The sequence below is a fragment of the Hypomesus nipponensis genome, chromosome 17, assembly GCF_054491055.1.
Source record: "Hypomesus nipponensis isolate SF chromosome 17, ASM5449105v1, whole genome shotgun sequence".
Classification (NCBI taxonomy): domain Eukaryota; kingdom Metazoa; phylum Chordata; class Actinopteri; order Osmeriformes; family Osmeridae; genus Hypomesus; species Hypomesus nipponensis.
In genome coordinates this window covers 17,663,130-17,683,647 of record NC_140377.1, presented here as the reverse complement: position 1 = coordinate 17,683,647, position 20,518 = coordinate 17,663,130, and the positions used below count along the sequence as shown (strand labels likewise).

Below are 20,518 nucleotides of genomic sequence, written 5' to 3'. Positions count from 1 at the left end.
GGTGCTGTTCCGTCCGTATGCTCATTGCAACCGCCTATAAGGACAGTATGATGTTGTGCTAACAGTTATTAGCAATGCTAACGTTTCCTGTATAATATAGCATACCAGGTAGAATGCTAAATAAGTTTCTACACACATCAAATGACTCTAGCTAGACTAGCTGTAGTCGGCATTAGAAGGGAAGCTTCCGAAAAATAACCAGAAAACAAACAGCAGTCAGGCTTTTTGCTAACGCCTGTCTAGATAATATATTTGAAAGAACTGGAGACAGGCAGGTGCTTGATACAGGATACGGTAACATTGCTAGTAACTGTTACTAGTAACACCTAGACTGTAGGCATGTAAACAAGTTTAGCTTTCTAACGCAAGAACATAGGTAGAATGTCTGATAATTTAGCCTAGTTTATTGGCAATGGGGCTAATGTTGATTCATGTTCCTGACTTGTGTTTCATTCAAATAAATAACCTGTGTAATGTAAATGTACAATTCAAGATGCATGATTGTCCAGATCTTGGTCATGTTATTTTTCAGCAAGTTATTTAGAGCTAGCTAGCTAACTGAAGCCAAGTAGAATCAGGATATGGTTTGGTTGCTAAGCTGTAGCCTAACGTTCTACCCACCCAAGTCAATCCAGTTTGCTTCAACAACAGAAGTGGAAACAAGTAATGTTATCATTTCAAATGATATATAGTCAACCTGTTGAAAACAGTGTTGTGTAGACACAATAGATTTATTTGCACGTTTTTATTTCAAGTCTCCAACTTCGGTGTTTCAGCGAGTGCTGCTGTTGGCCGTGTTGCGTTTTTGCTCCCCAGCTTCACTCGTTGAAAACCAACCAATCAGCGCGCAGCTCATCAGAATATTAATGAGCGTACCATAAAACGAGAAAAGCTAGTGTTTTTTCCAGGGAACATTTCAGAGGATCTGTCAGTGGGCATAGAACAGCACCCGGGCCATTTTCAACCCAACCAATGTTACATACCCTATTTGGAGACCTTAAGGAACAGTGTGAAATACCAAAAAAAACAAACAGTAAATTGCCCCTTTAATCTTCGAGATCATAAGATCTGACACTTTTTTTCAAATTCTTCTTAGGAATGACGGGAATAAAAGGAATGAAAACTATAATTAATGGAGCCAACTCCAGTTCAATGAGTGGGGAGCTCTGCTTCTAATGGTTTACCCGCTGCCAATTGCAGCCATGACTGAAGATCAAATGAATCCGTCTCACACAGGTGTCTTATATTAGGGAGTGACAGCTGTCACTCATCCTACCAAAAGTCTAAAATACATACAATACCCTCCACTCATAGAACTGGAGTTACCTCCATTAACTATTGTTCTCTTTTGTGGAGCTTCACCCCAAAGGGGAGCTCTGCTCCTAATGGATTTACCCTGCAAGACTAGATCTTAAAGACACATCGGGCCCTATCTTGCACCCAGCGCAATTGACTTAGTACACCAACGCATGTATCATTCCTATTTTGCACTCGACGCTCAGCAAACTTTTCCCTTCACAGACGCACATCTGAAGCACGTTAATTAGGGAATGAACGTGCGCTTCCGGGGGCGGTTCAGCGAATATAGGAGGCGTGTTCTGGCACAAACGTTCCCTGGTGCTATTTTGCAGTTTCAGAAAACAATTCCGCCACAGACCAGAAAAAACGTAAAATTAGTCTCAAGTCAGTGGCGCGTTATTCAGATGCAATTTTAAGGGCGCATGCTTGGCCCGTGCAACCTGCTGGCGAGGCCAAGGACCCTAGGGTCTTCTTCGAAGCTGAGTTACATTGTTTTTATTTATTATATGGCTGTGTTAAATTTCTGTCATGTCAATAATTAAAAAGATTTTCATGAGAAATCTCTATGTATGTGAACTTGATTTGTAGCTACCAATTGTGGCAATTTACTCCCACGCATGTTTAACCGAAGCTTATTTGGGTGGGTTTCTTGTCCCATCCCCATATAATGGAACTTCTTTATCTTTTACGGGCCTGTGAACCTGTTGTTTGCCTTATTTGATAACTTTGTACAGCACTTTGGTCGGCGTTTCCTGTTTTTAAATGTGCTTTATAAAGAAATTGACTTGACATGCACTTCACATTCTCCAGGAGAGTGCTTGATCGTCTCATTTCAGAAAGGTCAGGGAAGTTTTTTTCTTCTGTTTTCCCATATTGGCCCAAATGGGTGATCTGGGGGGTGTTCCATCAACATAGATAAAGGAAAAGCAAGACTTATTTCGACAAATCTCTGTGTCAGGCTAAAAGTCAAGCTTAATTATGATGTGTTGCAAATAATTTCAAACAGGCGGAAACTACGGTGGCCCTGAAGTGCAAATCACACCCACTAATATGAGTGCATCCCCCAAATGAAAACACTCCCCCCAAATACAAGTAACCTTTCCCCAAATTGGATGACGTGCCTCACCTCCCCCCAATACAAAGACACGCTCCCCCAAATGGGAAACAACATCACATTAACTCCAAAACACATTACATTAACTCAAAACGGAAAGGGTTGGTACCAGGGGCGTAGCCAGGATATTATTTCTGGGGGGGCCAGCTCTGGACAGTCTTTTATTTGGGGTGGCACATGATTGTCAAAAACTGCTATTTTAAACCTCACACACTGCATCACTCAGAGCAGAAGTTTTCTAACGGCTCATCTAGTTTTATGGACACTAATGATGTCTTATTGATAATCCCATGTTATTGGAATGGGTGCTTAGATCATGTGCGAGTGCGATGTGTCATGATTATGTGGGGGGGTTCGGGATCTTAACATGAGACGGGGATGTTTTTAGTGCAAGTGACAGAAAGACATGATATGAATTGTCATTTTAGGCGATAATTTATTTAGGTAAACTGTAGCATTTTAAGTGCAATATTCCATTCATTTTTATAATGTATACATATTTGTATACATAAAGAGAGAGAAAAGCAAAAATATGACGCGTGTGTGTGTGTCTTTTGTGTTTGTTAGCTTAGGCCTATTTGTTATTCTTAAGAACATATTTGAGAGTGTCTGTCTGTGTATTATGTCCCATAATACACTCTAGGAAAAACTAAAGAGGTAAGATGAAAAATATAGCTCGTCCTTTTTATTGTTGAGGCTGTTAATGGTGCAGAACTGTATAACGGATGTTGATTACTTAACCGTTTACAGCAGCTGTATTCTCCGGTTGTGATGATTTCTAGCAAATCAATAAACAAACTCATTTAAGTTTAAATATGCTGCCTTCTATGCTCATGCTTTTATTTCAATTTCGAGTGTAAACTAGCGACAGTTTGTTATCTATGACTAGTGACAGCTGGGAATGTATTTAAGATAACTAGCTAGCGCTAGCTCGCAGTCGCTAGCCAGAGATAATCTTACACGTTTGCAAAAATAACAGCAGCAGCCTAACTCAACTCTCTCTGACACAAATCCTAAATGTCAACACATTCTTACACATTAAATTGAGTGTGAAGATAACTTTGATCTTATCATTTCAATGATCCATTCAAGTATCACCAACTTTCTCACCTGTTAGTTACAGTGGTATCCAGTAGTTAGCTGCTACTGCGATGTAAGAATCAATGCAGATAGCCTACCGTTGTGTCTTGCGCTGTTGATGGGGGTGCCGCGAGGCAACGGCACCGGTGGATGTAGGTCGTATTGCATTCTCAAATCTGGCTCATACTACTAGCTTTTTCATTGAATACTTTTTCTAAAATGATTTTTCCAAAATTTGAAACCAATCCCAAATGGGTAAACTAGCATCCCAATTATGTGCTTAGTCAAGCAAAGTTGCCTGGAAACGTGCTCGCCAATAAGAACAGGGGACGAGCACAAAACAAGGGAACATTAGCAAACCGCTGATTTAGCCTACCTGAGCTGAATGAGAACAAAGAGAAAGTGCTTGATAATCTACAGTTGCCTGCTTTATTGTAGTACATTTTACAAATGGTTGCACACACACGACGGTTGTTTGTAGCGTTTATTTTCGTTATTTTAAAGCAGATTTAACATTTTGTATGATCGTTATTGTGCTCATGGCATGACAAACGTAATTATAGCCTAATATAATTTGTTATAATATCTGGTGATATTAAAAAGACGAAGATGAGGTAGATGAGGAAGATGTGGTTATCATGTCTGTCTGATCACAATATTGTTATGGTCGTTATATTGTTACAACTTTCGCTTGCTTACTGCTTCCACTGAGCACTTTTCATAGAAATTAATGGGGACGCCATCTTGGAAGACAAAAGTAGCTTACTCTAGTTATATTAACTCTATGCTCCGGGGTCCTTATAAGGATTCGTTCAAAATGAACGAATCGTTCACGAACGACACATCACAAATCTTCAGTTTACAACTCCATAGAGTAGCATTAGGAAAAGGGATTCTTCCCTTGTTTTATCGGGTTTGTTGTAATAACAAACAAGTGTAAAAACAATGGTCAAACATGCATGGCATGGGGTAGATGCAACACTGATACGAGGTATCATGAGAGGATGGGCAATGGGGTATATTTTATCCCATTTCCCAATTCAAAACAAGACAAGGCCAAATGTCTCCGGTGGATAAAGCTGTGTGGCAGACCACACAGTCAACTCAACGTAACGAAGATAAACAAGGATGTCATCACATTATTGTTATTGACAGTACCGGCTTACTTTCACCACTGATGTTATGCTCGGTTTAGGCAAGTTATCTCTGGTTAAAAGTAGCTAACGTTAACGTTAATAGCTATGTATAACGTTTGGCTAGCTATTCACTTGCTAGAAAGTCAGGACGCTGCCCATGACAGGGTTATGCTAGTAAATAAACTAGTAAACGTAGGTTTACATCTCAGTGCCTATCCAGATTAGTTAAATTAACTGAAGGTAAAATAATGTAGATGAGTCTGGTTAGGACCAGGCTAGTACTTTTCGGGCACTCCGGGCTGACCACGAAAACAAAAAAGCAATGTCCGCTCTGTTTTCTTTTTGATCATGGCATAACATGTGCAGTCTTGAAGAAGAAAATGCAAATATAATGATTGATTACTAATTTTATATACAAATTTTATTATTTTAATTTTTTTAGTCCAATAATGCATCCACATTCTTAAAATGAAAAAACATTTCTGCAAATGCACTTCAATTTCAAATTGAATTTTGGTATCTATTTGCTGTAGCCTGGTCCTAACCAGACTCTCGTAGATTTAATTTGTACAGAGAGTCTGGTCTCGCTCCATTGACAAGCGTTGACTTTCTTGTAGGCGGGTACTCTGTTGAAGTTTAAAACTATTGGATCTGCCCAGAGCCACTCTGATCTGCCATAACCATTTGCTAGCGTTCACCTTAGCCAATTCCTTCACCACTACTGTTACAGAGCTAGCTCCCATAGCTGGAAAATCAAACTGCTCCCGAACCCCATGGGGAGGAGGGCCACAGCATCATGGCCACCAACAAAACTCAGCAAAACTTGTTCTTGCTCCGGCTTTAGTTTATAGATATTCGTCAGTGTTGCCACAATGGACTGAATGGCTTCGCTCGCATCTTTCTCTGCCGCCATTACGGAACTACAACACAAACTAGCGCACAACATCAACGTCATCGTTCTCAGCCACACCCTCTGTTCGCTGATTCGCCGGTAGAAAATCAACCTGAAAAATTTGACTGACATACCCTATGGCCAGACCTAGTACAGAAGCAAAATCCAAATTGAGCGGAAGTACGTAGGAGGTCAAAGCCAGGCTATATTTGCTGGGGCATATTTTGAAAATTAAATCTCAAATGTCTATTTCTTTTTCATTTTAACAAAGTAAAAGATTGAGCACTCTTAAAGAAGAAAATTAAAATGCAAATAGGATGATCGTCGTCGTCATCTGCCGCTTGTCCGGGGATCGGGTCGCGGGGGCAACGACCTAAGCAGGGAGGCCCAGGCTTCCCTCTCCCCGGCCACTTCCACCACCTCTTCCTGGGGGACCCCGAGGCGTTCCCAGGCCAGCCGAGTGACATAGTCCCTCCAGCGTGTCCTGGGTCTTCCCCGGGGCCTCTTCCCAGTGGGACGTGCCCGGAACACCTCACCAGGGAGGCGTCCAGGAGGCATCCTAATCAGATGCCCGAGCCACCTCAGCTGGCTCCTCTCGACGCGGAGGAGCAGCGGTTCTACTCTGAGCCCCTCCCGGATGACCGAGCTTCTCACCCTATCTCTAAGGGAGAGCCCGGACACCCTGCGGAGAAAGCTCATTTCGGCCGCTTGTATTCGCTACCCATAGTTCGTGACCATAGGTGAGGGTAGGAACGTAGATCGACTGGTAAATAGAGAGCTTCGCCTTTCGACTCAGCTCCTTCTTCACCACGACGGACCGATGCAGAGCCCGCATCACTGCGGACGCCGCACCGATCCGCCTGTCGACCTCGCGCTCCATTCTTCCCTCACTCGTGAACAAGACCCCGAGATACTTGAACTCCTCCACTTGGTTCAGGATCTCCTCCCCGACCCGGAGATGGCACTCCACCCTTTTCCGGTCGATAACCATGGCCTCAGATTTGGAGGTGCTGATTCGCATCCCAGCCGCTTCACATTCGGTTGCGAACCGCTCCAGTGAGAGCTGAAGGTCACGGCCCGATGAAGCCAACAGGACCACATCATCCGCAAAAAGCAGCGACCCGATCCTGAGGTCACCAAACCGGACCCCCTCAACACCCTGGCTGCGCCTAGAAATCCTGTCCATATAGGTAATGAACAGAATCGGTGACATAGGGCAGCCCTGGCGGAGTCCAACCCTCACCGGAAACAAGTTCGACTTACTACCGGCAATGCGGACCAAACTCTGGCACCGGTCGTACAGGGACCGGACAGCCCCGATCAGGGAATCCAGAGCCTTAAGGAACTCCGGGCGGACCTCGTCCACCCCAGGGGCCCTGCCACCGCGGAGCTTTTCAACCACCTCGGCGACCTCGGCCCCAGAGATAGAAGGGCCCCCCCCGATGTCCCCAGACTCTGCCTCCACGTCGGAAAGCGCGTTGGTGGAATTAAGGAGGTCTTCAAAGTATTCCTTCCACCGATCCAGGACGTCCCCCGTCGAAGTCAGCAGCGCACCGTCCCCACCGTATACAGTGTTGACAGAGCACTGCTTCCCCCTCCTGAGTCGCCGGATGGTGGTCCAGAACCTTTTTGAAGCCGTTCGGAAGTCATTCTCCATGGCCTCGCCGAACTCCTCCCATGCCCGGGTTTTTGCCTCCGCGACCGCCAAAGCCGCGTTCCGCTTGGCCTGCCGGTACACATCAGCTGCCTCAGGAGTCCTACCAGCCAATAAAGCCCGATAGGCCTCCTTCTTCAGCTTGATGGCATCCCTCACCTCCGGAGTCCACCACCGGGTCCGAGGGTTACCGCCGCGACATGCACCGACCGCCTTGCGGCCGCAGCTCCGGTCAGCCGCTTCAACAATGGAGGCCCGGAACATGGCCCATTCAGACTCAATGTCCCCGGCCCCCCCCGAGACATGATCGAAGCTATTTCTGACAGAGGGTTCCGCCAGCCGTTCCCAGCAGACCCTCACATTACGTTTGGGCCTGCCAGGCCTGACCGGCGTCCTCCCCCACCATCGGAGCCAACTCACCACCAGGTGGTGATCAGTTGACAGCTCCGCCCCTCTCCTCACCCGAGTGTCCAAGACATGCGGCCTCAAGTCCGACGACACGACTACGAAGTCGATCATCGAACTCAGACCTCGGGTGTCCTGGTGCCAGGTGCACATATGGACACCCTTATGCTTGAACATAGTGTTCGTTATGGACAAGCCGTGTTTAGCACAGAAGTCCAACAACAGAACACCACTCGGGTTCAGATCGGGGGGGCCGTTCCTCCCAATCACGCCCCTCCAGGTCTCACTGTCATTGCCCACATGAGCATTGAAGTCCCCCAGGAGGACAAGGGAATCCCCGGGAGGAGCGCTTTCCAGCACCCCCTCCAGAGACTCCAAAAAAGGTGGGTACTCTGAGCTGCCGTTTGGTGCATAAGCACAAACGACAGTGAGGACCCGTCCCCCCACCCGAAGGCGGAGGGAGGCTACCCTCTCATCCACCGGGGTGAACCCCAATGTACAGGCACCGAACCGAGGGGAAACAAGTATTCCCACCCCAGCTCGACGCCTCTCACCAAGGGCAACTCCAGAGTGGAAGAGAGTCTAGCCCCTCTCAAGGAGACTGGTTCCGGAGCCTGTGCTGTGCGTCGAGGCGAGGCCGACTATATCTAGCCGGAAACTCTCTACCTCGCGCACCAGCTCAGGCTCCTTTCCCGCCAGCGAGGTGATGTTCCACGTCCCTAAAGCTAGCTTCTGCAGCCGAGGATCGGACCGCCAAGGCCCCCGCCTTCGGCCGCCGCCCGTCTCACACTGCACCCGACCCCCATGACCCCTCCTGCGGATGGTGAGCCCACTGGAAGAGGGTCCCACGTTGTCTCTTCGGGCTGTGCCCGACCGGGCCCCATGGGAAAAGGCCCGGCCACCAGTCGCTCGCCATCGAGCCCCACCCCCGGGCCTGGCTCCAGGGGGGGGCCCCGGTGACCCGCTTCCGGGCAGGGGCAACTGAGAACCATTGTTGTGTTTCTTCATGGTTGGTTTTTGAGCCACGCTTTGTCTGGTCTTTCACCTGGAACCTGTTTGCCTTGGGAGACCCTACCAGGGGCATAAAGCCCCCGACAACATAGCTTCCAGGATCACTACACTTGCGTGTCCAAATAGGATGATTGATTACTAATTTCATTTATGAGTCAAATAGTGCAGCCACATTCTTAGAATGAAAAAACATTTCTGGAAATGCATTTTTATTTTAATTTTGGTCACGATTTGCTTCCATAAGGGTTTACCTTCCTATCCAATACTACTGTATCTTACTCGCATATCAGTAATGGAACTTGTAGATTTTAAATCAATTTAATCAGTGAAGAACATCTTAAGGTCTGATCTTTAGGTTAGTTTGCTATTAAATTATAACCATGCAACACACTTTGGAATCACTTGTCTTTCTTTCTTTCTTTGCAGCTCCAGTGCACTTACCTTGTCCCTTCACCTCAACCAACCTCTGACCTCCTATAATCAACCCAAAGGCTCTTTTAAGAGCCAACATCTATCTTTCTACCTACCTATCTACCTATCTTTATCTGTCTATCTCTGTGTCTAAAATTAGTTCTTTGTAATCAGATCCTGATACTTTGGGGTTGGAGGAAGAGCTTCAGGATGCCAATAACATCCTTCAGGATTTGGAGGTATTGTTCTTAAATGTTTGCATTATTGTGTCATAATCCTCTGACATGTTAAATTATTTTAGTGCATGTTGCACATTGCTATCTTGTTTGTAATTATCCTGGGTACAGTTTGGGCACTTTCCAAAAATGTGCCCTTATGTCTAAGGATTTGGATTTACTGGAGAGTTGTAAGCAACATGGAAATAATGCATGTCTTTCTGTAATTATCCTGGGTACAGTTTGGGCACTTTCCAAAAATGTGCCCTTATGTCTAAGGATTTGGATTTACTGGAGAGTTGTAAGCAACATGGAAATAATGCATGTCTTTCTGAACCCATGGCTGAATTTGTAATTTTGGGGCCAGCACGTTTTATTTAAAAATGATAAAATGGTAAACAGCTGTTGCCTACTTCTGGTCTAGAGCATACAGAAAGCAAGGAATGGAATTTTTGAACTGGGGGGGACCAAGGTGTCAGCAAATGATTCCTACTCAATTAGTTATTTTGTGTAATATATATGTATATATACTGAAGCTGCAATAAACATTAATGTGTCAATTACGCACCAAAACTTCATGCCCTCTGCATCAGCCTTGCTGATCTCAGGAGGATTGCAGGATGTAAATGATTACAAATATAACAATGTGTATGAAAATGGAAGTACAAACACTTTAACAGATTTATGAAAAATAAGTATAGCCTAAATAACATGAAATGTTAAATGAACCTATTAAAAGTATGACTTCTTGGAGTGGGTTGCTGTAAGTTTTCAGGTGGAGAAGATGTGTCAGGAGACATTTTTCAGCTGCCCTGCCTGCACTCCAGAAATGCTTGCTGTCTCCGTTGATGGAAACCGCAAGCTTTATCGCTTTAAATCAAATGCAAGGTACTCTACATTACGTATGACATGTATGGATTAAAATAGAATAATTTTTGTATCATTGCTGGCATGTCACTATTTTATGTGTAATTAAATAATCTTTGCCGTCATAAATCAAAGTTATTTATTGTTCTGTAAACAGAACACAGTCTAGACCTGTCACTCTTAGTAGATGTTGCCAGTAACAACCCTGATACAGTTTGATCATTCATACTGGATGTCATTTATGTTTTAATTTGAATGTATAGGTGTCAGGAAAACGGGCTTGTGGATCTCCAGCTTGGACAGCAGCTAAGGAGTTATCCAGGAAGTCCACCAGCAAACTGGAGGAGGAGGAGCTTGAAATAGCTGTTTGTCGCCATGGAGTCCTCCTCAGTACTCTAAACATGTATCGAGGAGTGATTTTTGCGTACCCACTTTTTCTCTAGAAGACGTTAGCAGCAAGTACCCCAGGAAACATCATGCTCCTTTGCTCAGATGTAGCTCGCAAATGTTTTCCTCATCTGGCCAAGGTGGCTCAGCAGTGCCCTGAGATGAAGGATCTCTTGTCCATGCGTCCTTTCCTTTCGGTCATGCATGCAAAGGCACACACTGGGAAATGTGAGGTATATGGTAGCTTTAATTACAAATTTAGTGTTAGTTTGTAAATTTAGCAGGAGCCATGTGTTCACTTCTTTACAGATTAAATGGGGAGGCGCTTTTCAGGAAGGTGCAGGCTCAACAATTGGAGAAGAGGTTGAGCAAGTGAACAGTTTCCTGTCCAGAGCAGCCATCACAACCAAGTACATGTCTAAAGCAGGTATGTGTGTTTGTGTGTGTTCCATCCAATCTCCTGTTAAACAATAACTATTTTTACACACTGGCCTTGACTTTAGGTCAAACAGACATGCTGACCCCCCTGGCTTGGGGGTGGAATAAAAGGAAAGTGGAGAACATGGGTTGCACTTCGAGCCAGAGATACCTTAAGGTTAATTTGAACATTGACACTAGTAATGTAAAGACAGACAAAGGCAAGGGATTGACTTTATCAATGTAATTATTAGACTGTAAGGATGCTTAAGGAACAACTGGAGAGTCTGAATGCTATCAAAAATGAGCTGGGCGTAGATGACAACACAATGCAGTCATGGGTGTGTGATGTGCAGCAATGGGCTGAAGGTGAGTTGTCTTAATGAAAGGCTATATGGCATACTTTATAGATTGATGTTGAATTATGTTATATATAAATGATGTTATATAGCACATACAGTACAGCTGTGTGCATGGCATCAAGGTCCCTGTAAAGGGCCATGGAGTTACATGTTCCCACCAACTTAAGGGGACATACAGAAATACACACCCTAATATTTTTGTGATTGTGAATATTATTGTCCTTTTGAAAGGGTCAGTGTACGCATCCCTAGATAAGAACTGCTTAAAACAAACAGGTTGCTGAATATAATTGAGTGATTTTAGTTGTATATATACTGTGACTCTCATTTAGAAACTCAGAGTGACAGGTTCGACTCCCACAGGGAGTCCCACAGGGAGTCGAACCTGCCACCTCTCGACTTCCAAGCGCAACCACTACCAACTACGCCAAAGAAAAGCTAGCTCTTCCTTGACGCAGGTGGCCCATTACATACCTGAGGAGTGAGTTTCACCGATTCACACCTTATAATGTAGGCTATGCTGTTTTAACAAATACTCATTATCTCTATGCAGTAGTGGCATATCAGGACCATAGCTTTTAAGTTGTTTCAACTTTAATATCTTCCCTTCTGATGTTGATTAATTTAATTTGCAGTTGCTGCAGACCTTCAGACCAAAAGGAAGGTGATGGCTGTGAAGCGTCTGAAGGAGGAGGAAATGATCCTCTGCAGTGAAATGCAGCAGCATTGGACAGTGATAAAGGCACAACATTTGAAGCTGGGAACTATCTCCTCCAACTGTAAGTACATCTCTTTTTTACGAAACTATTTTAGCTACAAGCAATTGCATCCATATTTGGGTTTGGTTTGCTGCCAGACTGGTCTGCAACTAACGCTGTCCTTTCCCTTTTGAGTATGTTTGAACTTTATTGAACTTCATTTATTGTTTCATTATCAACTGTTAGAATTGCATGTTAATAATATTATGAAATGTAATCATTTTACAGCTTCTTTTGCTGACATGTCTGAGGACTTCAAGAGTTTGACGGACGGATGACTGGAGGTGCAGCTGCTGTATAACATCTACACCAATGACTGCACACCAATGACTTTGTTGCCATCGCTTATGTTAGGCCTCGTCTTACCAAGATGATGATCTCCAAAATTTCCACTGTGGGAGGCCGAAAATGTACTCTTGAATACTTGCAGTGTGTGCATTAGCAACCATTGCGTTGCCAGCTATGTTGTACAAAAAAGTTACCCTTATGGAGCTTTTCTAGAAAAGACTGACTTTCTCATTGCTATGACAGGCTTAGTTACCGTAGCCTAGGCCTACTGAGATTGTCTTCATATCAGACAGCCACAAACATCAGAACAACAGCTTTGACAATGACCATTTTAACAATTGCATGTCAGGCAAAAAATATGTATTCATTTATATAAATACATTATATATACATATTTGTTTTTTTTACATTTGTTAAAGTAATCCCAGTTAAAATTGAATTTAGATAACACATTTCATAACAACAGGCTACATCTATCATAAGAAGCATAACACAACAACATTTTACCATGACTGCTAGGCTTATATGCGTGCATTATGACAATATACATTACAAAACACACTTAGCATTTAAAGGTAAGTTACTGGAAAATATTTGATTTACAAGAGGCCTATTACTTTAGACACCATAGGACACACACAAACTGTACAGAACACAATACACATTAAGCAAACTTGTAAAGCTACTTATGTAGCAAAAGCTGGGAGCGTAAAAACTAAAAGCTGCCTGTCCATGTCTCTTTGTCCTGGCTTTTGGAACTTTGGAATGTTAAAAGTACAGTGCCACAGGACCGTCCTTAAGGATCTACTGGGTATGAATAATGAATAATGAAATATATTGGAATGAAGTGAAGTGCATGACTTTCGAGTGATTTATAAACTAGTAAAATAATCTGAAAATATATGTCAGCCAGAGAGAGAAAAGGTTCCACCGTAGCAATAATTTTAAAGTGATAGAAAGATGTTTTAGTCATATTTTTGATACAGGTTTCAACATTAAGATGAGCACATATTATGTACAAAATTACACAAAGTTAAACACTGCATTTGAAAACATTGCATATGTCAAAGGTCAAATTATGAAGTAGTTTGTCAAAACTGCAGTATCAAAGCAGACAGTCTCGACATTGGAAACAGAATAAAAATAAAAACTCTAATAATTCTAATCAGATACACAACTAATCAAGAATAGCATAGGTGTGACCTATAGGTGAAATTGGCAAGATAACTAGACACACTTAGTCCTGGTCAGAAGTGCTGAAATCACTGTCAGCTGCATCATTTTCTTCTGGTGTCTCATCCTCCTCCGAGTCTATGTCCAGGAGCGGTTGGTGGCTGAGGATTCTGCTGTAGTGGTCCTTCACTTTCAGCATTTGTGCTTTCAGCTCTGTTTGCTTTTTAAATTGCCCTTGCCTCCTTTACATTAATGTCAGCCACTTTTATAAATGTAGCTTTGTTTTTTTATGTTAAAATAGTTTATCCCTATGTTGGAAACAACTTGTTTTATTAATTTCAATACACCATGACAACATAGTTTCAGGCATTTAAAACTAGAGCTAGATTATCCGTGAAGATTTTCCACTACAAATTAAAAACTTTTTTCTTTTTTTTTTCAGAGTCAATGCAGAATTTCTAGGGTACCCTGTACGTCCAAATCCGACGCCTAGGGCCGTGACAAAGAGTCTTTGACGACTTGGGAATGAGGGTCGGTAGTTCTGTTCATTCACAAATCAGAGGCTTAAACCCGCCCCCTGACTTGGTGACGGCGGACAATGGATTGATTTTGCTGCAGCAAGTTACACCGTGTATAAATGTAAGGATAAATAAATAAATGTGAACACATTAAAACGCATATATATATATGCACACAAATACATGTAACATTTATATATTTAGTGTCTCATTTAATTTGTAATTTATATATTTTGTATGTCAATTAGGCATTACATTATATAATTAGTCATTTCAGAAAAAAATCTGAATCAGAAATGGATTTATTCGCCATGAAAGTTTGCACAGACAAGGAATTTACTTAGACAGGAAGGTGCATTCAATAAACATATAGGAACCTAAAATTAAACTAGAGAGGTTGCAATTTCTGGGGAAATTGTAGGGTGTGCTTGCTTGTCTTGGTTGTAGGGGTCCGTATTTAAATTACATTTTACAACTGATATTTCTGTATATTTTATATTAAAATGCATAGCCTACTTATTATTTATAAAGATTACATAGATTTAAAAGCATATTTTTTTCTGCTCATTTACAACTCAAAATACCAAGAGTGAAGAGTAAAATGAAATAGTTGTCTTCTCATTCCCCTGCAAGAGGGAATGGTGATAAGCAACCTCATAGTTGAATCAAAATGAATACATTTGGCAGACCGGTGTAAACATTTACCTAATCTCTATGACTTAAACGTCATTGTAAGTTTTTCCCTTCTCATGATATTTTCAGGCATTTAGCCTTCTCATATTGCATTCATTCATTAATAAAGAACCCCCTTTGAAATGTATTTTAACAACAACGTTACCAGCAGTAGCTAGTTATCTCAGATGGAATCGCAATTCAAATAGTATCATCTGCTAACTGAAAATATGCCCCCAAAAACGTAAATAAGCTTGACATTTATTTAGGGGAAAATCACTAATTCATAAAAATGTCAGTGGTAGCAATCGTTGTCAGTAACAAGGCAAAACGCGATATAGCCCTGCTGTGTGGAGAAGCTGCCCCGGTAAATTGTAGGCTACCACTACTAGACTGTCTTGGTAGCGATTGCATTGGTTGAATTCAATTTAACGTTACTTCTGTTGTACAGTCTAAGCTGAAATGAATTATTTTCATTAACAGATTGAAGTTTAGGCTGTGGCAATGGAGTTCAGGTTAGTAGTCACTAGTCAGATAGTTTCACCTTTTGAAAGGCTTTTGATTAAAGTAAGGGTAGTGCCGACCATGTGCCGCCGTTTGACTTCCTACTAGTACTAGTGTAAACAGCTGTGGAGATGTTTTTGTTAGCTACAGGACTAGGCTACAGCGTTGCAGTGAGCTACACTGGTTTGAAACCACAGGTAATGGTAATTTCACCAACAAATCGTTTACTTGTAATCTAATGTCATAATAAATCCTACAACGAAAATGTATTTGTGAGGATTGTTTATTTTAACGATTGAAAACAGATGCATCATAGACTGCAGTTGTATGTGTTACCCGGGCAACAGAGGCTAATGTCATGATGCTAATGCTTCAGTGAAATAGTAGACTACTGTTTCCGAAAGTAGATGTAACTACTTCCTTATATCAGCTTATATTGTACATTACACTTCACAATTGTGTTTCATATCACAAAGTAAAATGAGTAAATAGTTATCACCCTGGCCTCTTTGCTTGTGGTGTTTCTGCAGCTCCCTTGCAGTAAAGCAGTTAGCCTAGCTATTTCCCAGAAGTTAACGAGCTTTTTTATTTTTATTTTTTATTTTTTATTAGCAATTTCAACAAAGTCAAGTGCATTGGAGTTTACAAGATACAAAAAGTAAAAAAAACATTTACGTTCGGAGTAAACATGTATCAATACAAAATAACATAACAAAAAATTCACGCTAGGGGATATAAACCTTTACATTAATATATTTAAACTACTACAGATTGTTACTGTCTTAATGGCCTTGGTATTTTTGGCATTTTTTATTGAAAAAATATATTGTCTGAGCTCTCCGTTCAAGGCAATAAAGCAAGGTTATCTTCCTATGAATTTGCATCTATGAATATGATACTTGGCCATAATAATAATAAAATTTATTATATATACACAGTTATTTTTCCTGGAACCGTCAAAAAGCCCAAACAATACATACTTCCAGAATAAACAAAAATCTGCCTCAATACTTTCAGTAATAAACTTCCAAAGATTTTGCCAAAATTATTTTACAATTGGACAATGCCAGAATAAATGCACAACCGTTTCTTCACATTCATTACAAAAAGTGCAAACAACATCAATGTCTTTCTTAAATCTTTTCTTAATATAGCTTTTTGCTGGATAACATTTATGGATAAGTTTAAAAGAAATTTCCTTCACTTTATTTGTTACTAAATATAGATTAGGTAAAAGCCATACATTCTTCCAAACAATATCATTGACAAAACGATTCCAGTAAGGAATAACACAAGACACCGTAGTTATATCTCTCTGAAACAAAGATCGAATAGATCTATTATTATTTCTACCAGTATTGGAAAAGCAGGTTTTGCCTATAGGGGAGACTGTAACAGGATTATGCACAAGAGGACAATTTTGGAGTGTAACCCTTGGCTGAGATTTAAAAAGCATACAAATACCAGAGGGAATTGCGCCAAATACTTTTGCATAATCCCCAGGTGTGACTGGAATCCTGTATTTAGCAAGAAACTCCTCATAAGTGAAAGGACGACCCTTCTCATTAAATAATTGATCTACCCGCAAGATATTATTACAGACCCAATTCTCCAAAAAGAGAGATTTGTGTTTATATAAAATGTTCTTGTTATTCCAGATCAAATAGTTGTGAGGAGAAAAATTGTGTTTGTATATGAGAGACCAAGCCAAAAAAACTTGTCGGTGATACGCAGATAATTTCACGGGAATTTTGTCAATGTCATAGTCACAAGCAAGAAAAAAGTTTAAGCCACCAAGATTAGACAACACATGGAGAGGTATCATATTCCAAACTGAAGAGGGGTTTCCAAAAAACTGTTTCAGCCAATTTATTTTAAAAGTATTATTTAAAGTACCAAAATCCAATACATTTAGTCCACCATTTTCATAGGAATCCATAAGAACAGTCTTTCTTATATAATGTGTCTTATTTTTCCAGACGAAATTGAATATCATTTTGTCTATCTCCTTTAGTAGCTTATTATCCAGATGCAGGGCCAAAGCTGCATAAGTCAAACGAGAGAGACCCTCTGCCTTAGTAATCAATACTCTACCTCTAATTGATAAATCTCTTAATAGCCATTGATTAAATCTCTCTTGAGATTTTTTAATGACTGGGGAAAAATTGGAATGACGTCTCTTATTTTGGTCTTTGGTAACTACAATACCCAAATAGAGAACTTCATCTTTAACTGGAATATTGTAAAGAGAGGAGGAAGTGCACGCCTTGATAGACAGAAGAGAGAGCCAAATGGAGCCAAATGGAGATGTGCGATAAGATTATCTCTTTACAGGAGATTAAGAATAATTTGAATCTGCTAAAAAACAACAAATCACCTGGTACTGATGGGCTGACGTCTGAATTTTACAAGGCATTTGCTGATGAACTAGCTCAGTTTTTATTGGAGGTCTTTACGGAATCCTTAAAGAAAAATTGCCTCCCAACTACTATGACTCAAGGGGTGACTGTTTTAATTCCCAAACCCAACAAAGACAAACTGCTAATTGACAATTGGCGCCCAATTTGCTTACTTAACAATGATTATAAAATTCTAGCGATACTTTTGGCTAAAAGACTCAAGATGGTGTTGACTTCTATTATTGATAAAACACAATCTGGTTTCATGGCAAAAAGACATATTACAAATAATATTAGGCTGGTTTTGGACATTTTGGATTACTCAGACGTGATTGATGATAATGGTTTTATTTTGTTTTTGGATTTTTACAAGGCCTTCGATACTGTGGAGCATCAGTTTATTTTGCATTCTCTGAGAAAGTTTGGATTTGGTCATTACTTTTCTACGGCTATTAAAACTTTGTATATGCATAGTAATAGTTCTATTCAGTTAACAGGCGGCACATCCCCTAGATTCGAGGTGTCTAGAGGTATACGGCAGGGATGCCCTACCTCCCCCTATCTCTTCCTTTTAGTAGCTCAGTTGTTGGCTGACCATATTAAAGCTAGTGCTGTGAAAGGTATCTCTCTACTTGGTAGTGAATTACTATTGACACAGCTGGCAGATGATACCACACTATTTCTGAAGAATCAGTTTCAAATTCCTGCTGCTATAAAAACAATTAAAGAATTTTCAGAGGCGTCTGGTTTACATTTGAATGTTAATAAGTGTGAACTTCTGTCTATCAGAAGTTAACGAGCTGCTAAACTAATGTTCTGCTTGAGGTGGTCACGCGATATTTCGTGACGTTAGTAACGTCAGTAGCGTCAGTGACTGTGGCTAGCAAGTTAGCCACCGTTAGCTTCACTTTTGGCACAAAAACTTAATTAAAACCTAATCCGTGCAACGGAACATAAATCCCAATAGAACCAACGCAATCGTGACCAAGACGAACCTTTTGACATCGACTTTGTCTATGTAGTCCAAATACTCGCCGAAGGCAAACACATCCCAAATATGTGGATTATCTATACTAAGGGTACATAAACTAGCAGTACTAAGTGGAATTAGAATTAAATAAAATGTGCAATAAAATATAAGTTGCCAAAAATAAAATATAAGTTGCTAAATTACAATATGAAAATACAAAAAATACAAACATTACAAAAGATACAAATGTACAAGGTAGAATTGTGTAGATGTAATGTGTTTTTTGCAGGAAGTCATTTAGAGTCAGTGTGGACCCATGGCCTTGAAGAGGCCAACAGCAGAAGGGAAAAAACTGGTCCTGATGGACCGCAGCCTTCTGCCAAAGGGGAGTGACTGAAACAGGGAGTGTCCAGGGTGGGAGGAGTCGGCCACAATCTTCCTCGCTCGCCTCAGGGTCCTCGAGGTGTGCAGGTCCTCGAGGGAAGGCAGATTGCAGCCAATCACCTTCTCAGCAGTGCTGATGATACTCTCCAGCCTGCTCTTGTCCTTGGCAGTGGCAGCAGCGTACCAGGTGATGGACGAGGTGAGGATGGACTCAATGATGGCTGAGTAGAAGTGCACCATCATCAACCAGGTCACCAGGTTGGCCGCTTCCCACCTATAATCAGACTCGTCTCCACCAGAGATGAGCCCAATAAGGGTGGTGTCATCCGCAAACTTCAGGAGTTTGACGGACGGATGACCGGAGGTGCAGCTTTTGGTGTACAGGGAGAAGAGCAGAGGAGAAAGGACGCAGCCCTGAGGTGATCCGCTGCTGATGGACTGGGAGTCAGAGACCTGTTCCCAGCTTAACGTACTGCTTCCTGTCAGACAGAAAGTCTGTGATCCCCCTGCAGGTGGAATCGGGCACGTTCAGCTGGGAGAGCTTGTCCTATAGCAGGGCTGGGATGATGGTATTGAAGGCAGAGCTGAAGTCCACAAACATCCTGGTGTAGGATGCTGGGGAGTCCAGGTGCTGTAGAGTGAAGTGGAGGGCCATGTTAACTGCGTCGTCCACAGACCTGTTAGCTCTTAAAGCAAACTGCAGGGGGTCCAGTAGAGGGTCTGTGATGGATTTAAGGTGTGCCAGAACCAGGCGCTCAAAATACTTAATTACCACAGAGGTCAGGGCGACGGGTCACTAGTCATTATGTCCAATTGGCCTGGGCTTTTTGGGCACAGGGATGATGGTGGAGGACTTGAGACAGGCTGGCACATGGCATGTCTCCAGGGAGGTGTTAAAGATGTAGGTGAACACCGGAGACAGCTGGTCAGCACAGTTCTTGAGGGTGGCAGGGGAGACAGCGTTCGGCCCAGCTGCTTTGCGTGGGTTCTGCCTCTTGAAAAGTCTGTAAACTTCACTCTCCTGAATGGAGGGTGTTGTCACTGAGTTGGTGGGGATAGTTTATTTATTATTATTATTATTATTAAGTTGGTTTATTTAAGCTTTGTGTTATATAATTATGTATTTATCCAAGTATTTATTTAGTTTTGGCTCCTATAATCCTCCATAATAATCCTCCATACCTGCCCTGTTCCTATCTGCGAGCACATTCTCAGGCAACTTTTCTTGACGTAAGCAAATAAATGGGGTGCTAGACGTACATTCTTTTGAAGAACGTTCTTGCAAGCGTCCTTGCGAGAATGGTCTTGTAAGGACGGAGAAAGAATTTAGATGGTTAGGGTTTTCCTGGACTCGCAGCATTATGATAACCATGACTAACTACAAAAACTAGATGACAAAGCTAAAAAATGGTCCCTCTACCTGTAATTTTACGTTTTCTGTAGCCCTTGCTAACTTACTGTACCTAATGTTAACTGTTATCGAAAGGTCGGAGCAAATTTACAAATTAGGCGTTTCATCAATAAAATAAGAACATTTTCAGCGACTACACTTCCTATTTCTCGTCACATTTTAATTCAGATGCTGATTTACAAGTACCGTTT

At 41.8% G+C, this 20,518-nt stretch overlaps 1 long non-coding RNA gene across 3 annotated transcripts; it reads left to right on the top strand.

Moving 5' to 3' along the window:
• The first annotated feature begins 8,640 nt into the window (after positions 1-8,640).
• LOC146253770 (uncharacterized) lies at positions 8,641-13,176 on the top strand. Of its 3 annotated transcripts, none has more exons than XR_014731813.1 (8): positions 8,641-9,241; positions 9,986-10,105; positions 10,348-10,898; positions 10,975-11,066; positions 11,143-11,257; positions 11,614-11,731; positions 11,886-12,029; positions 12,237-13,176. It is a non-coding gene; the product is annotated as an uncharacterized LOC146253770 (long non-coding RNA). The 3 variants fall into 3 exon arrangements; XR_014731812.1 differs by having other exon boundaries at positions 11,583-11,731; XR_014731814.1 differs by having other exon boundaries at positions 11,583-11,760.
• The last annotated feature ends 7,342 nt before the right edge of the window (positions 13,177-20,518 follow it).